Below are 5,740 nucleotides of genomic sequence, written 5' to 3'. Positions count from 1 at the left end.
GCGTGTGCCGAACCAGGAGGGGCGCGGGCGGAGGGGTGTGTGGGTGTCTGAGTGTCTGAGTGCGTGTGCCGAACCAGGAGGAGCGCGCCCGTCTTCGGGGCTTGTTGCTGGCCGTTGGCGGAGCTGCCGGGCGCCCAGGGGCGCGGGCGGAGGGGTGTGTGAGTGTCTGAGTGTCTGAGTGCGTGTGCCGAACCAGGAGGAGCGCGCCCGTCTTCGGGGCTTGTTGCTGGCCGTTGGCGGAGCTCCAGCGGACCGCGGGGAGCGCGCCCGTCTTCGAGGCTTGTTGCTGGCCGTTGGAGGAGCTCCAGCGGACCGCGGGGAGCGCGCGCCCGTCTTCGGGGCTTGTTGCTGGCCGTTGGAGGAGCTCCAGCGGACCGGGGGGAGCGCGCCCGTCTTCGGGGCTTGTTGCTGGCCGTTGGAGGAGCTCCAGCGGACCGCGGGGAGCGCGCCCGTCTTCGGGGCTTGTTGCTGGCCGTTGGCGGACCGGGGGGAGCGCGCCCGTCTTCGGGGCTTGTTGCTGGCCGTTGGCGGAGCTCCAGCGGACCGGGGGGAGCGCGCCCGTCTTCGGGGCTTGTTGCCGGCCGTTGGAGGAGCTCCAGCGGACCGCGGGGAGCGCGCCCGTCTTCGGGGCTTGTTGCTGGCCGTTGGCGGAGCTCCAGCGGACCGCGGGGAGCGCGCCCGTCTTCGGGGCTTGTTGCTGGCCGTTGGCGGAGCTCCAGCGGACCGCGGGGAGCGCGCCCGTCTTCGAGGCTTGTTGCTGGCCGTTGGAGGAGCTCCAGCGGACCGCGGGGAGCGCGCCCGTCTTCGGGGCTTGTTGCTGGCCGTTGGAGGAGCTCCAGCGGACCGGGGGGAGCGCGCCCGTCTTCGGGGCTTGTTGCTGGCCGTTGGAGGAGCTCCAGCGGACCGGGGGGAGCGCGCCCGTCTTCGGGGCTTGTTGCTGGCCGTTGGCGGAGCTCCAGCGGACCGGGGGGAGCGCGCCCGTCTTCGGGGCTTGTTGCTGGCCGTTGGAGGAGCTCCAGCGGACCGCGGGGAGCGCGCCCGTCTTCGGGGCTTGTTGCTGGCCGTTGGCGGAGCTCCAGCGGACCGCGGGGAGCGCGCCCGTCTTCGAGGCTTGTTGCTGGCCGTTGGAGGAGCTCCAGCGGACCGCGGGGAGCGCGCCCGTCTTCGGGGCTTGTTGCTGGCCGTTGGAGGAGCTCCAGCGGACCGGGGGGAGCGCGCCCGTCTTCGGGGCTTGTTGCTGGCCGTTGGAGGAGCTCCAGCGGACCGGGGGGAGCGCGCCCGTCTTCGGGGCTTGTTGCTGGCCGTTGGCGGAGCTCCAGCGGACCGGGGGGAGCGCGCCCGTCTTCGGGGCTTGTTGCTGGCCGTTGGAGGAGCTCCAGCGGACCGCGGGGAGCGCGCCCGTCTTCGGGGCTTGTTGCTGGCCGTTGGAGGAGCTCCAGCGGACCGCGGGGAGCGCGCCCGTCTTCGGGGCTTGTTGCTGGCCGTTGGAGGAGCTCCAGCGGACCGGGGGGAGCGCGCCCGTCTTCGGGGCTTGTTGCTGGCCGTTGGAGGAGCTCCAGCGGACCGCGGGGAGCGCGCCCGTCTTCGGGGCTTGTTGCTGGCCGTTGGCGGACCGGGGGGAGCGCGCCCGTCTTCGGGGCTTGTTGCTGGCCGTTGGCGGAGCTCCAGCGGACCGGGGGGAGCGCGCCCGTCTTCGGGGCTTGTTGCCGGCCGTTGGAGGAGCTCCAGCGGACCGCGGGGAGCGCGCCCGTCTTCGGGGCTTGTTGCTGGCCGTTGGAGGAGCTCCAGCGGACCGCGGGGAGCGCGCCCGTCTTCGGGGCTTGTTGCTGGCCGTTGGAGGAGCTCCAGCGGACCGGGGGGAGCGCGCCCGTCTTCGGGGCTTGTTGCTGGCCGTTGGAGGAGCTCCAGCGGACCGCGGGGAGCGCGCCCGTCTTCGGGGCTTGTTGCTGGCCGTTGGAGGAGCTCCAGCGGACCGCGGGGAGCGCGCCCGTCTTCGGGGCTTGTTGCTGGCCGTTGGCGGACCGGGGGGAGCGCGCCCGTCTTCGGGGCTTGTTGCTGGCCGTTGGCGGAGCTCCAGCGGACCGGGGGGAGCGCGCCCGTCTTCGGGGCTTGTTGCCGGCCGTTGGAGGAGCTCCAGCGGACCGCGGGGAGCGCGCCCGTCTTCGGGGCTTGTTGCTGGCCGTTGGAGGAGCTCCAGCGGACCGCGGGGAGCGCGCCCGTCTTCGGGGCTTGTTGCTGGCCGTTGGAGGAGCTCCAGCGGACCGGGGGGAGCGCGCCCGTCTTCGGGGCTTGTTGCTGGCCGTTGGAGGAGCTCCAGCGGACCGCGGGGAGCGCGCCCGTCTTCGGGGCTTGTTGCTGGCCGTTGGAGGAGCTCCAGCGGACCGCGGGGAGCGCGCCCGTCTTCGGGGCTTGTTGCTGGCCGTTGGCGGACCGGGGGGAGCGCGCCCGTCTTCGGGGCTTGTTGCTGGCCGTTGGCGGAGCTCCAGCGGACCGGGGGGAGCGCGCCCGTCTTCGGGGCTTGTTGCCGGCCGTTGGAGGAGCTCCAGCGGACCGCGGGGAGCGCGCCCGTCTTCGGGGCTTGTTGCTGGCCGTTGGAGGAGCTCCAGCGGACCGCGGGGAGCGCGCCCGTCTTCGGGGCTTGTTGCTGGCCGTTGGAGGAGCTCCAGCGGACCGGGGGGAGCGCGCCCGTCTTCGGGGCTTGTTGCTGGCCGTTGGAGGAGCTCCAGCGGACCGCGGGGAGCGCGCCCGTCTTCGGGGCTTGTTGCTGGCCGTTGGCGGACCGGGGGGAGCGCGCCCGTCTTCGGGGCTTGTTGCTGGCCGTTGGCGGAGCTCCAGCGGACCGGGGGGAGCGCGCCCGTCTTCGGGGCTTGTTGCTGGCCGTTGGAGGAGCTCCAGCGGACCGCGGGGAGCGCGCCCGTCTTCGGGGCTTGTTGCTGGCCGTTGGAGGAGCTCCAGCGGACCGCGGGGAGCGCGCCCGTCTTCGGGGCTTGTTGCTGGCCGTTGGAGGAGCTCCAGCGGACCGGGGGGGAGCCGGGCGTTCGAGTTGCCCAGGCAGGGGGTTATCCTCCACTAGCAAACCTCCATGAGCAGCGGAGCCCGTCAGCTGCGCCAAAAAGAACCACACGAGGGCGACCTGGGGTTGAAATCCCCCGCCACATAGGAACGAATGCCGGGCGTTCGAGTTGCCCAGGCAGGGGGTTATCCTCCACTAGCAAACCTCCATGAGCAGCGGAGCCCGTCAGCTGCGCCAAAAAGAACCACACGAGGGCGACCTGGGGTTGAAATCCCCCGCCACATAGGAACGAATGCCGGGCGTTCGAGTTGCCCAGGCAGGGGGTTATCCTCCACTAGCAAACCTCCATGAGCAGCGGAGCCCGTCAGCTGCGCCAAAAAGAACCACACGAGGGCGACCTGGGGTTGAAATCCCCCGCCACATAGGAACGAATGCCGGGCGTTCGAGTTGCCCAGGCAGGGGGTTATCCTCCACTAGCAAACCTCCATGAGCAGCGGAGCCCGTCAGCTGCGCCAAAAAGAACCACACGAGGGCGGCCTGGGGTTGAAATCCCCCGCCACATAGGAACGAATGCCGGGCGTTCGAGTTGCCCAGGCAGGGGGTTATCCTCCACTAGCAAACCTCCATGAGCAGCGGAGCCCGTCAGCTGCGCCAAAAAGAACCACACGAGGGCGGCCTGGGGTTGAAATCCCCCGCCACATAGGAACGAATGCCGGGCGTTCGAGTTGCCCAGGCAGGGGGTTATCCTCCACTAGCAAACCTCCATGAGCAGCGGAGCCCGTCAGCTGCGCCAAAAAGAACCACACGAGGGCGGCCTGGGGTTGAAATCCCCCGCCACATAGGAACGAATGCCGGGCGTTCGAGTTGCCCAGGCAGGGGGTTATCCTCCACTAGCAAACCTCCATGAGCAGCGGAGCCCGTCAGCTGCGCCAAAAAGAACCACACGAGGGCGACCTGGGGTTGAAATCCCCCGCCACATAGGAACGAATGCCGGGCAACCAGGGGTCGAAATCCCCCATTGAAATGAATGGCGGGCAACCAGGGGTCGAAGTCCCCCATTGAAATGAATGGCGGGCAACCAGGGGTCGAAGTCCCCCATTGAAATGAATGGCGGGTTACCAGGGGTCGAAATCCCCCATTGAAATGAATGGCGGGCGACCAGGGGTCGAAATCCCCCATTGAAATGAATGGCGGGCAACCAGGGGTCGAAGTCCCCCATTGAAATGAATGGCGGGCAACCAGGGGTCGAAGTCCCCCATTGAAATGAATGGCGGGCTACCAGGGGTCGAAATCCCCCATTGAAATGAATGGCGGGCGACCAGGGGTCGAAATCCCCCATTGAAATGAATGGCGGGCAACCAGGGGTCGAAGTCCCCCATTGAAATGAATGGCGGGCAACCAGGGGTCGAAGTCCCCCATTGAAATGAATGGCGGGCTACCAGGGGTCCAAGTCCCCCATTGAAATGAATGGCGGGCTACCAGGGGTCGAAGTCCCCCATTGAAATGAATGGCGGGCTACCAGGGGTCGAAATCCCCCATTGAAATGAATGGCGGGCGACCAGGGGTCGAAATCCCCCATTGAAATGAATGGCGGGCGACCAGGGGTCGAAATCCCCCATTGAAATGAATGGCGGGCAACCAGGGGTCGAAGTCCCCCATTGAAATGAATGGCGGGCTACCAGGGGTCGAAATCCCCCATTGAAATGAATGGCGGGCGACCAGGGGTCGAAATCCCCCATTGAAATGAATGGCGGGCTACCAGGGGTCCAAGTCCCCCATTGAAATGAATGGCGGGCTACCAGGGGTCGAAGTCCCCCATTGAAATGAATGGCGGGCTACCAGGGGTCGAAATCCCCCATTGAAATGAATGGCGGGCGACCAGGGGTCGAAATCCCCCATTGAAATGAATGGCGGGCAACCAGGGGTCGAAAGTCCCCATTGAAATGAATGGCGGGCGACCAGGGGTCGAAATTCCCCATTGAAATGAATGGCGGGCAACCAGGGGTCGAAATTCCCCATTGAAATGAATGGGCCCATTCATTTTCAATGGCCGGGCTACCAGGGGCGCAGTACCACCTGTCGTCATTAGGGGCGCTGTAGATAGGGGACCGAGTCCCCCCATTCGAGAGGTTTGCACCCAAACCTCAAAATGGTTGGTGTACAATTATAGGAGAGACCTTTTTAAGACGTGGGAGCTCCAGGGCAAATCAAGGGAGGCTCGACCAACCCATATCCGCTTTAGATGCACTTTAGGTCGGACTCCCTTGCCAGATGGTCCCCTCCTCAGCCTGGTTCTCGAATTTTTTCTAAGTCAGCCCAACTTGGAAATATTTTCAGAGTGCCACTTTCAAGGGAGTTTCGCCCAACCCCTATCCGCCTAAGAGGCACTTCAGGTCGGCCTGACTGGCCACATTTTCCCCCTCCTCATCCTGGTTCTCGAATTTTTTCTAAGTCAGCCAAACTTGGAAATTTTTTCAGAGTGCCACTTTCAAGGGAGTTTCGCCCAACCCCTATCCGCCTAAGAGGCACTTCGGGTCGGCCTGACTGGCCACATTTTCCCCCTCCTCATCCTGGTTCTCGAATTTTTTCTAAGTCAGCCAAACTTGGAAATTTTTTCAGAGTGCCACTTTCAAGGGAGTTTCGCCCAACCCCTATCCGCCTAAGAGGCACTTCAGGTCGGCCTGACTGGCCACATTTTCCCCCTCCTCATCCTGGTTCTCGAATTTT

Source organism: Leptonotus elevatus, unplaced genomic scaffold, assembly GCF_054856555.1.
Source record: "Leptonotus elevatus isolate MCC_2025b unplaced genomic scaffold, RoL_Lele_1.0 HiC_scaffold_151, whole genome shotgun sequence".
In the NCBI taxonomy this organism is placed as follows: domain Eukaryota; kingdom Metazoa; phylum Chordata; class Actinopteri; order Syngnathiformes; family Syngnathidae; genus Leptonotus; species Leptonotus elevatus.
Note: the sequence above shows the minus strand (reverse complement) of the source record.